General features: G+C 42.1%; 1 non-coding gene across 1 annotated transcript; it reads left to right on the top strand.

Annotated features, from left to right (window-relative positions):
• Positions 1 to 11,290: 11,290 nt before the first annotated feature.
• TRNAW-CCA (transfer RNA tryptophan (anticodon CCA)) lies at positions 11,291 to 11,362 on the top strand. Its single transcript has one exon. It is a non-coding gene; the product is annotated as a tRNA-Trp (tRNA).
• Positions 11,363 to 12,420: the final 1,058 nt, after the last annotated feature.

Genomic DNA, 12,420 nt, shown 5'->3' with positions numbered 1-12,420 from the left:
TCAGCCTGGGTGACAAGAGTGAAACTCTGTCTCAAAAACCAAAACAAAACAAAAAAACACTAAACTAAAACGTAGTAAATGTTCATTAGTCTGTACACTTGCCCCAATGTTTCTCTTTATTTTGTCATATATAAAGTATGTTTTGTTAAAAATAACATTTCAGGTTGAAAATAATACGTGGACAGCAATTACTGCTTACTGCTTAATTGGGTTGTTACTGTGAGGGAAACATGAGCCAGTATCTGTGACACACTGTAAAATGTAAAGTACTCTACAACTGTCGCTAACTGCTGTCCAGAGAACTGCTTTTCCCCTTCAGTAACTTGCTTTCCCTCCTCCCCTGCTCCTTTCACCTCTCATTCCTGCTTCTTTCCCTCCTACTCCACGCTTCTCCTCCTTCCCGTTCCTCCCTCTCTCCTCTCCCTCCTCCCACTTCTCACCTTTTCTCTGCTCTCTCCTCTTTCCTCCCACAAGTCCTCCTCGTCTCCTCCTCGTTCCCTCACTCTATCATCTCTTCCCCTGCCTCCCTGCTTCTCTCTCTTCCTCTCCATCCCTCCCTGCCCGTCCCCTTTCCTCCCGCCCCAGCTTTTTCCCTCCTCCCGCCTCTTCGAACTCACGTCTCAGGGTCTCTCTCTTTCTCTAGGCTTCGCCGCCCCCTCGTGGCGAATGTGCATCACTGCATGTGCCGTGGGCTTGAGAAAGTCTCAGCCTCTCAATCGCTGTAATGCAGCGGCCTGTAGGTGGCAAACTGAGGGCTGTGCACAGAACGGAACCTCAAAAGCTGAAATGCACATGTTTTGCTCCTAGAAGCGTTGCCAGGCGTGGTGGCTGACGCCTGTAATCCCAACACTTTGGGAGGCCGAGGCGGGCTGATCGCGAGCTCAGGAGTTCGAGATCAGCCTGACCAATAAAAACACAAAAATCAGCTGGGCATGATGGTGTGCGCCTGTACGTTTATATGAATACAAACTGAGCTTTATTTCCATCCTCTGCCCCTTCCCCCTTAATAGCATATCCTTCATCTTAGTCAAACCAGGCTACTCCTGAGTCAATGGTCTTCGTCCTAGTCAATTCAGGGCTTTATTAATTAATTTTGGGCCTCTCCTTTTCCTCAGATTAAGGTATCTCAGTTTGGACATGAAGAGAAGACCGCTGCTGTGTCCACGCATGGAGAAGAATCTCTGGCCCTCCCTGGTCGTCTGTCCACTAGGGCATCTGCCTCTGCGTTCTTGAGCCTTGGTTTCTGAGTGCAGAACCACTAAAATCCTGGCTTCTTTCCTCAGCATTCTGGCGAGGTATCCTCAGCCTCTGAACCTGTCAGCCACATTCACACCCAGAGGAACCAGGAAGCATCCACAGCCTCCCCTACACCCTACAGCTCTGCCTCAGGTCCTCCCAAAGCTATATCCAAATAAGGTTACATTTTGAGGTACTAGGATTAGGATTTCAACATATGAATTTTGGGGGACACAAAACTGAATCCATAAAAAGGTGGTTCGGGTCCTTTTAGAAAACATGTTCCAAAAGTCCACGTATCTACAAATTTTTAAAAACTAGAAGATGATTTTGAATTGAGCCTGCTATTGAGAGAGATTTCATTTAAAGACTGAAAATAAACATCTTCTACAAGAATGATATATTTTGTGCATTCCTAAACAATGATCAGCATATGGTAGTTGCTGAAATATGCCATTGTTTCTATAGGAAATGTAGACATTTTAGTTACTTGGGGATGGAAATGGGAAAGTCATTTTCTTTGGAAGAGTAACTAGAAAGGAACCCAAAATAAGGGTATTGTCAAGGATAGTTCACCAGGCGGAGAAGGTCTTAGTTTCTTTCTTAAAGCATCCCCCTTCACTCTCTGAGAAACTTGTCTTCCTATCTTCACCCATGGAGAAAGAAACTAAGTCAGTCCTATGTTTCTTGTTGAGTTCACCAGATCTCAGAAATTCTGTTTCAGTTGTCTGTTAAGGAAGACCTCTATAGATTTAACTTGGCTGTGATACCGTCTTCTCTGGAAAGTCTCATCTCTGAGCTCTGTAGTTGAATATTGTGACTACCACACATGAGAGAAGGGAGAGGTGTGAAAACCAAAGTTAGTGAGGGGTGGTAGGTGTGGGAGAACAGGGTTGGGGCTCAGAAGGCCTAAATTCTGGCATGAACTGATTCCATACCCTGGAGTGTCAGATTGATTTATTGGCTTAAACAATAAAGAAGAGTTTTCTCAATTAACAAGAAGTTCTCAGGTAGGACATGGAGAGGCTCTAGTAAGGTGGCATGCCACAGTCATTCTCCCTCCTCTTAGTGATCTTTTCTGTACTGTAGAGGCAGGAAAACAAAACACTACATCTCTCAGGTTCTCAGGCAGTCATGATTTGGAAAAAAAAATGTAGCTTAAACAAACTATATCTAGCAAATCAGATGTAGTCACATGGAATTTGGAGGATAGAAATGAGGTGGGGACTACATTTCTGCAGTTTTAACTGTTGTTTGGTTCTCCTGTATAGTGTTGTTAGCAGAGTCTCCAGTGACCCATAATGGATTTTTAAGACTTGAGAGGCGGGCCATAAGGCATCTGTTTTACTGGTGTTGATGCAGGTGCTGCATGGTTCTGGAGCTGGCAGCAGGCAGGAGCTTTCTGATGGTGGTGTTTTTCTTGGTTGTGGCAGTGACGCTGTAGTGCTGTGGTAGTGACACTGTAGTGATTTTAGAAGGGCCAGCAGCTCCCTCGGTGGTCCAGTTCTGCAGTGTGGCATTGGAAGTCAATCTGAATGCTCAACATAAAAATGTTACAAAATTTCTTGTAAAAAATATTTTCCTGTTTAAACAAACTAAAGTGCATTCGTTCGATTGTTTGCATTTTAACCCTGACCAACACAGAGGACAATTCCAATGTATCCTCATTAAGGACCCAGGTTCTTTCCATCTTTACATTTTGCAAGATTAATGCAATGCATCAGCTTAGCTCCCTTCATGGTCACAAGATGGCTATGATTGTCCCTAGGATCATATCCAGGCATAATAACATCCAACAGAGGAATTTGTTTTAATTGGTTTGTTAACTGTAGTATCCCCTGGGTCTAGAAAAGTGCTTCGCACACATTAGGCCAATAATAAATATTTATTGAATGAATAAATGAATGGATGGATGGATCACTCATCTAGAACCACAAAAGAGCCTGTTTACTTTTCTGCTGATTAAGAACATAGTGGCCTACCCTCCCTGCAAAATGGAAAGAATGTTTTTTCTAAAGTAACATACACATACACATACACAAAAGTTGAGCTTTCATATCCTAATACTTTGTTTCTAACAATGCAACTCAAACTCAATTAAGCAGAACAAAAAAGGAATGTATCATACTATTATAAGGATACAATGGGGACTGCCGAGGCCAAGCACAGAGCTCCAGCTGGGCCTCCAGTCACAGCTGGGAACCTGAGCAGAGGGAGTGAAGCTGACAAGCAGACGAGTCAGCTGGAACTAGGGGCCACCCCAAGTTCAGGTCTCCCACAGGCTATGGCCTTGGGCAACAGTATGTGTTGGAAGTATCTGAATCTTTCTGCTTTACCGATACCTGTGCTAACACCATAATAAGAAAGAAATTCTGGAGATGCATCTGATGCCGAGGGGAACAGCTGCCTCTGTCTGCAAGAAAACACCTTCCTCTGGTGCAGGGGCCTGAACTCTTTTTTTCTGTATATTTTCTGCTACATTTTTGGCTTTGCAGGTCCTCCTGTGTCTTTCATAACTGCTCTGGTAGTGCAGCCATAGATAAATGAACATGGCTATGTCCCGAGAAAACCTTATTTATGGGCAATGAAATTGGAATTTCATATAATGTTGATGTGGCACAGATGATTATTCTGCTTTTAATTTATATTCAGCAATCTAAAAATGTAAAAACAGCTGTAGGCTATACAAAAACAGGTAGCAGGCCGCATTTGGCCTGCAGGCATGTTTCCTGACCCTTGATCTACCCTAATGACTGTTGGATATTTGAGATTTTTTCTGTGGCCTGGTTTTTCCAATCTACAAAAAAAAAGTTTTTAAAAGTTTTTTGCTCAAAGAAAGGAAATCTAGTGAAGGAATTGACCTTTAACTTATCATGGCCTGGCTTTTTTGTTAAAGTGCTTTATATTGAATACAAACCAGCAAAAATCCTATTATCAAACCATCAAACTGTCCTACTATCAAAATGCCACTCTTTCGTAAGTGAATTACTACTGTTTTTATATCTGGGATATGGAATGTTTTATATACTTGATAATTATGTCTTAGAAAAGAAAACATTTTGGCCGGGCACGGTGGCTCACGCCTGTAATCCCAGCACTTTGGGAGGCTGAGGTGGGTGGATCACTAGGTCAGGAGTTTAAGACCAGCCTGGCCAACATGGTGAAACCCCGTCTTTACTAAAAATACAAAAATTAGCTGGGTGAGGTGGTGCACGCCTGTAATCCCAGCTACTCAGGAGGCTGAGGCAGGAGAATCGCTTGAACCCAGGAGGCGGAGGCTGCAGTGAGCAGAGATTGTGCCACTGCACTCCAGCCTGGGCAACAAAGTGAGACTCAGTCTAAAAAAAGAAAAGAAAAGAAAAGAAAACTTTTTTAAATTGAATATTTGTAATTTGTTGTTCCCAGTGATTTTTATGCTATAAAACTTAGGCACTTCTATAAATACATGTTAAATATAACCCTGTGTTACATTGGAGTTCTTATGATTAGAAACTGCATATTAGAAGGAATTAGTTCAAAGAGCAAACTCTAATGAGAAGACTCATTTATACATTCATTAAAACATTTTTATTACTATCAATTTATTATTATTATTATTATTTTGAGACGGAGTCTCCCTCTGTTGCCCAGGCTGCAGAGCAATGGCACGATCTTGGGTCATTGCAGCCTCCACCTCCTGGGTTCAAGTGATTCTTGTGCCTCAGCCTCCTGAGTAGCTGGGACTATAGGTACGTGCCACAATGTCTGGCTAATTTTTGTATTTTTAGTAGAGATGGGGTTTTACCATGTTGGCCAGGCTAGTCTTGAACTCCTGACCTCAGGTTATCCACCCACCTCGGCCTCCTGAAGTGCAGGGATTACAGGCATGCTCCCGACCTCATTAAAACATTTTCAGTAGATGTAATACTTTGATCATAATTGGGAGGTGTCAATCAAGTTGTCTTGTAAATCAAGTTGGCTTTTTGTTATCAGATTCATTCCCCATCCTTCCTCTGCTCTGAGCATCCTTGCCTTCTGGCTTCTGGGTAGGGTTAGCCAATGGGAGAATGACAAAAGTTGGAATTCAAGAGGAACTCTGAGACCAGGATATTCTTTCTTTGTGCTTCCTGTAGCATTGCCTGCAATAGCTGCATCCATTCCAAGGTTTGAGATTCTCCCCTTGGAATTCTAGCTCCTGATGGTCATTTCCTGTGGGCCACTGTCACCCTTCTACCTCCCACTCTGGGCTCTAACATGGCCTCTTCCCGCTGCCCCACCATCCTCAGGGGTGATAATAGCTTCTTGTTGTGGCTAATCTCTGGGTTACCCATCTGTGAGTCCTTATCTTGGCAGCCAGTTCATTTTGCTCTTTGTGACACTGTCTTATAAGTTCAGCCTAGATCATCTGCTTCTTGCAGGAAGGTAAAGTGATCTCTTGTATGAAATCTTATCTCAAACAACAGCCTCCCTAACTCTTCAGTTTAAACTTTAATTTTCTCTTCTGTAAAATGAAACTACTGACACTGTTAAAGTCTGCTGACCAAAGACCTCTAGGAACACACCTGTGGTCAAACAAAGCTAGGTTTATTAAACTTGCTACTGCAAGAGAGAATGAATACTAGTGGAATAGTAAGGCATCTAGGTAAGGGGGAGTTGGGAGAAGCTTACTATTCTAAGGAGAGTGTAAGGGAATCAAATATGAGCTCTGAACTGGATGTGGTCAGGAAGTGGAGAAATTCAGTAACAGTGTGAGTCACTTTTTTTTATCTAGGAGGTGGGAGAATAATTAAAGTGGGGCTGGGGATATCATTGGTAAGAAATCATAGTCACTCTACTATCCTGGAAAAGGGGTATTTACTTTTTTTTATGGATGTAGAGTGTCCTTATTTCTTTCCTGTGTCATATATAGTTATGGAGTGATCTTGTCTTCATCTTGTTCCACCTCAGGTAACACAACGGCCTTGTCTGATCATTGTTTATATTGTTGCACAATATAAACAAAAACAAATTTTTTGTGTGTAAAAGTTGTGTATGTTCAATTGTCCTAGCTTTTAGCTTCTACATGTTGGGCAATTTTTTATGTTTTCAGCACCAACCTCACAGACTTATTGTAAAGATGGAATATATTGGCCGGGCGAGGTGGCTTAAGCCTGTAATCCCAGCACTTTGGGAGGTCGAGGTGGGCGGATCACGAGGTCAGGAGTTCAAGACCAGCCTGACCAACATGGTGAAACCCCGTCTCTACTAAAAATACAAAGATTAGCTGGGTGTAGTGGCACGCGCCTGTAATCCCAGCTACTCAGGAGGCTGAGGCAGGAGAATCGCTTGAACCTGGGAGGCCGAGGTTGCAGTGAGCCGAGATTGCGCCACTGCATTCCAGCCTGGGTGACAGAGCTAGACTCTGTCTCAAAAAAAAAAAAAAAAAAGATGGAATATATTATATGTCAGCATATAAAAATTCAGAGAAACATTATTGGCACATAAATGCTTAATAAATATCAGTGCTATGGTTTGGATATGGTTTGTTAGACCCCACCAAACCTCATGCTGAAATTTGAGCCCGATGTTAGAGGCAGGGCCTTGGGGGAGGTGTTTGAGTCATGGAGGCAGATGCTTCATGAATAGTTTGGTGCTATTCTCACTGGAGGGAGTGAGTTTTGACTCTTCGTTCTCACAGAACTGGTTGTTAAAAAGAGCTTGGCATCTCCTCCTCTTTCATTTTCTCTCTCTTACCATGCTACCTCCACATACTGGCTTCCCTTCACCTTCCACCATGAGTGGAAGCTTCCTGAGGCCCTCATCAGAAGCAGATGCTAGTACCATACTTCTTGTACATTCTGCAGAACCATGAGCCAAATACACCCCTTTTCTTTAAGATTACCCAGCCTCAGTTATTCCTTTATAGCAACACAAACAGATTAAGACAATTAGTTTCTTCTAAGTGTCGTTACTGTTGAGAAAACTATAGACTAGACATTGGTGGTACAATAGAGCCCCTTGTACTGGCTCACAGGAGCCAATTATGCACATCTCTTCCCAACTTAACATTCAGTGACTGTAGTTTGAATCAGTTATGGTGAGAGAATTTGCAAGCACTACTTGCTGAGATAGTGTCTTTCACTGAAGAGCTGGTTGTTAAACATTTACCAGCACACCCATCTGGGAATGACCAAGGAGCTCAACAAAAAATAAATGTGGGATTGAAATTTATTAATTTATTAAAAAATAAATTAAGAAACATCTTTGCTTTGGTGACAGTGGGAAGAAATTTGAGTCAGGCTAAAATAAGATTATACCTAGAATGAAGTCCACGTTAATACAACATTTTTAGGGTACTATTGCGTTTACTTTTTTTTTTTTTTTTGAGATGGAGTCTCGCTGTGTCACCCAGGCTGCAGTGCAGTGGCACGATCTCAGCTCACTGCAACCTCTGCCTCCCAGGTTCACGTGACTTCTCCTACCTCAGCCTCCCGAGTAGCTGGGATTACAGGTGCCTGCCATCACACCCGGCTAATTTTTTTTTTTTTCTTTTGTATTTTTGGTAGAGATGGGGTTTCACCATGTTAGCCAGGATGGTCTTGATTTCCTGACCTCATGATCCGCCCACCTCAGTCTCCCAAAGTGCTGGGATTACAGGCATGAGCCACCGCACCCAGCTTTGTTTCTTTTTTTTTTTTTTTTGAGACAGGGTCTTTGTCACCTAGGCTAGAGTGCAGTGGCACGATTTTGGCCTACTGCAATCTTGACCTCCTGAATTCAAGCAATCCTTCTACCTCAGCCTCCTGAGTAGCTAGAACTACAGGTGTGCACGACCATGCCCTACTAATTTTTGTACTTTTTGTAAAGATGAGGTTTCGCCATGTTGCCCAGTCTGGTCTCAAACTCCTGGGCTCAAGGGATCTGCGTGCCTTGGTCTCTCAAAGTGCTTGGATTACAGGTGTGAGCCACCACACCCAGCCTTGTATTGCGTTTACTAAAGAGCATTATCTATTTATATATTTCTGCTCAGCTTGGTTTTTTAGGGTGAGAAAGTAAAGTGCGGGAGATATCCTAATTAATTTACAAAACAATGGTGCATTATTAAATGAGGTAATAATTTTCAGAATTTTGGAAAATTGCATTTTCTGCCATATGTTTAGCATGTATGTGTTAATGATTCTAGTTACGTTATTACATGGTGTTTTATGAGAATGCTGTAATTGTGAGATTATGCACTAAAACATGGGAGACAAATGAGCAAGGAGAAATAAAGCATTGTTACATTAGTTATGAATAGCTAGTGATACCATTAGCTTTAACACTTGTGTTACTCTATAATGGAGTTGCTATAACACAGCTATAACCATAAGTCTCAGTTTTTAAACTCAATAAATGTCTTTTTTCCCCTCAGGCAACATCTAATGCAGGTTTTCTGGTTGGTCTTACCAGTGATCACCAAGAGATCATTGAGCCGCTTTGGCTCTAGGATCATGGAGTTCTTCACTGGATCTTCAGCATTTGACCAACAGAAAGAGAAAGGAACACTCACGAGAAGTTTTCCTAAAGCAAGACTTCTTCCCACATTTCATTGTCCATATCTCAGCCACATGGCTACATCTAAGTGCAAGGGAGGATTATGTAGATTAGCTGTGTTTCTGATGGGAAAAGAAACAGACCTTCATAATGTTTTTGTTTTGTTTTGTTTTGTTTTGACAGGATCTCGCTCTGTCACCCAGGCTGGAGTGCAGTTGCATGATCTTGACTCACTGCAAGCTCCACCTCATGGGCTCAAGTGATTCTTGTGTCTCAGCCAGCCACCCAAGTAGCTGGGATCACAGGCACACCTGGCTAATTTTTGTATTTTTTAGTAGAGATGGGGTTTTATCATGTTGCCCTGTCTGGTCTTGAACTCCTGACCTCAAGTGATCCACCCGCCTGGGCCTCCTAAAGTGCTGGGATTATAGGAGTGAGCCACCATGCTGGGCCCAGACTAGCTTCTATGTTAGAAACAACTCATTATAAATAACCAGACAATCTGCTGTGCTGTGAATCACAGCAGATTTAAATACCAATTAAAATGAGTGAATAAACTTCTATAAGTTAAAGTATTTCACCGAGTTTTTCATTCCAGTTGCTGATCTGAATTGGTGTTCATTTCCAGGTTTCTCCACAGCTGGATGCAGTCAATGTCCTGTCCAATTTTAGCTGCGACCTGGGATGATGACCATTATTACTATTTTTTTGTTATCCTCATTACAGAAAAATTCTAACATCTAAAATGAGCAAATGTATTTAATTGTTTGCCAACATCAAAATGTAAACTTATGGAAGAAATCAAGAATTGATAAATGTAAATTTTACTACACTCTCTGCTGAATGAGGCTGGTGGTGTGAGCAAATGCATTTAAGAATGTCACCAAACTTTAGCTGTGAGTGGTGGCCCTGTAGTCCCATCTACTAGGAAACCTGAGGCAGGAGAATGGCTTCAACCCTGAAGGTTGAGGCTTCAGTGAGCTGTGTTGGAGCCACTGCACTCCAGCCTGGGTAACACAGAGAGAGAGAGAGACCCTGTCTCTGAAAACAAAAACAAAAACAAAAACAGAAAACAAAACAAAAACAAAAAAAAGTAAGAATTTCACCAAACTTTATATTGATACTAACATTTATTGAGAGCAATTGATGTGCCAGGCATCGTTCTAAGCATGTATAAACTCTTTTAGCGCACAACACGTAAGTAAAGTCACAACAATCCTATGAGGTGGATATTATTATCACAATTTTATAGATGAGAAAAGTATATATTTCAACTTTCAGTCAACAGCAGATCACACTGGATTCTCTGGTAACGCCAAATCTGGAGTATCCTTTCATTCTGTAAGCTGCTGCAGATCCTCCTAAGCCCTCGGTTATTTATATTCTGAAACCCCCGTTCATTTCGTTGCCCACTGCTTCTGACTCCCAACGCACCCCTCACCCAAGCCCCCTAATCTCTTTCCACGACCCCGTAGAATGACTACCTTAGCTTGTTAACAGTCAAATAACAGCACACAACCTACCAAAGCTACTCTGATATCTACAGGTCAAACACAAACTCCTTCAATTTGGGATTTATGATCCTTAACAATTGCCAGCTGGAGCCCTTGGGCTTTGGACCGTTTTTCAGAATTAAGAAAGGGAAACCTTTCTCTAGTCCATAGCAAGTCGGGGGAAAAGGTGGGGCGGGGAGGGGGGGTCCTTAATTTTTAGAGAAAGATGCATGTTTTATAGCAGTGGACCACTTTTTGGAATATCTTTTCCTAAGAGTTCTAAGCGGCCCCTGCACTATTTGCGGAGATCGTCTGTATGTAAGTTCGAGGTCCCCAGACAAACCCCGCTGACTTTAGAAAACTCTGATCTCTGGTTACCCAAGGCAGGCTCTTTAACCAGCCAAACAAAGCACAGTGCCAGAATAACCCACTCACTCCTGATGACAGAATTTCTTGTTCTTTTTAGGGTCAGTTTCAGGTCCGGTGATCTGATTTTGAAGAATTGTCGGGGTGTGAAATCAACTCTCTCATCAGCTGAGAACGGAGGCTACAGGGAGGCGCCGTTATCTCTCAGAAAAGACGCAGCACAAACAAACCTGCCAGCCCCCGCGTGAATTCGTTAATGGAAACACTGGTTGTGACCTGCAGTGAACTTTGGAAACCAATTTAAAACTCACCTTGATCAGCGTTCCTTAATGAGGAGTCAGGAGAGGAAGGATCCTCATTATTCCCTCTTTGCTGCCTCCTCTCTACAACCCCATTCCAAAGCGACTGACCTTCAACAGAATGTACTTCTATAAAGATAAAAACAACGAAACTCCCAAAACGTCTATATTTGGAATACACAGAGAAAACTACGTAAGAAATGGAATGAAATATAAACAAGAACAGGTGAAAATGAAGCAATTCGGAGGTAGAGAAAATCAGTGATTGGGTGGACAGCAATTTTACCGACAGGGAAGCAGCTAGGCACTATTTTGTATCTGTTAATAGCTGCCTGGTCTTCACCAGTACCGAAATTATTTTTCATGAATCAGATTGACAGGTAAATAAGAACTAAGTGCCCCGGAGGCCTCGTGGCGCAACGGTAGCGCGTCTGACTCCAGATCAGAAGGTTGCGTGTTCAAATCACGTCGGGGTCAACAGTTTTTTAGCTCCCTGGCTCAGATAACTGTATGGCGGGGAGTACATTACATATTACAGGGGGAAAAAAGTTGCTTTTCCTGCTTCTCCTAGGCACTTGTATACTCAATTACTTTAGCCTCCTCAAAACTCTCCCCTTCTCTTTTTTTAGTAGGCAGATATATACAGGAACATGTTATGGTATTTTGGGGCTTATTTCCGGGTTTATAGACACGTTTTCACTCTTTTATTGCAAACATTCTGAATTATACTCTTCAGCAACTCATCCGTATTGTTAAACCCTCCTGGACTTCTCTCCATACTCACTCCCATGCCCTCGGCCTTATCTTTTCATCCATGTCTGTCTCTCCAACCTTCAGAAGCTTAGCAGATCTTCGCAGAGACGTAGTCTGGTTTGAGTGGATGACCTAGGCTTACCTGCTTCATATTTGGATCAGCTGTTCCAGGCTAAAGCGATTCCATAGAACTTCCCTGGATCTCTGCGATTTCCTCAACCCTCCCTGCAAATCACGGAAGTCACTTGATTTCCAGAGGCAGAAAACCTGAATGCAGTTACTTTCCCAAATTCATACAGGGAATGAACCATTACATCAGAGAAGGCTAGATATTCCGTGAACCCCCTAATAGTATTATCTGAAAATGTGCATGAATGTGCTGTTTTTTTCCCCACATGTGGCTCAAGATCCCTTACAGATTATGAATTAGCAAAATACAACATGGAAAAAAGGGAAAGTACGTTTATTTCTTCAGAAGTGTTTAAATTTTTATAACTTACAATGACTTTAAAACATGACATTTGAAATATTAGCAGACGTTCTCTTATGTATTTACATTCACACAATACACAGTGACAAACATTACATCGGAGAAGTGTACCTAAAATAACCTTTTTCCTATTTCTGATTAACTCTTTTCTTAGTAGTAGTCTAAGCCTATGGCCATATTACGAACAGATTACTGCTCTGGAAAAAAAGAAGAGAAGACATAATTTTGCGATTTGGAAACTTGACACACTAGAAAAAAGGTGACTATTAACTATGGGACCTCTCCCTTGCGT

The sequence above is a fragment of the Hylobates moloch genome, unplaced genomic scaffold (genome assembly GCF_009828535.3).
Source record: "Hylobates moloch isolate HMO894 unplaced genomic scaffold, HMol_V3 SCAFFOLD_20, whole genome shotgun sequence".
NCBI classification, from domain to species: domain Eukaryota; kingdom Metazoa; phylum Chordata; class Mammalia; order Primates; family Hylobatidae; genus Hylobates; species Hylobates moloch.
The sequence above is the reverse complement of the archived record's forward strand: the minus strand, read 5'-3'. Positions and strand labels throughout refer to the sequence as shown.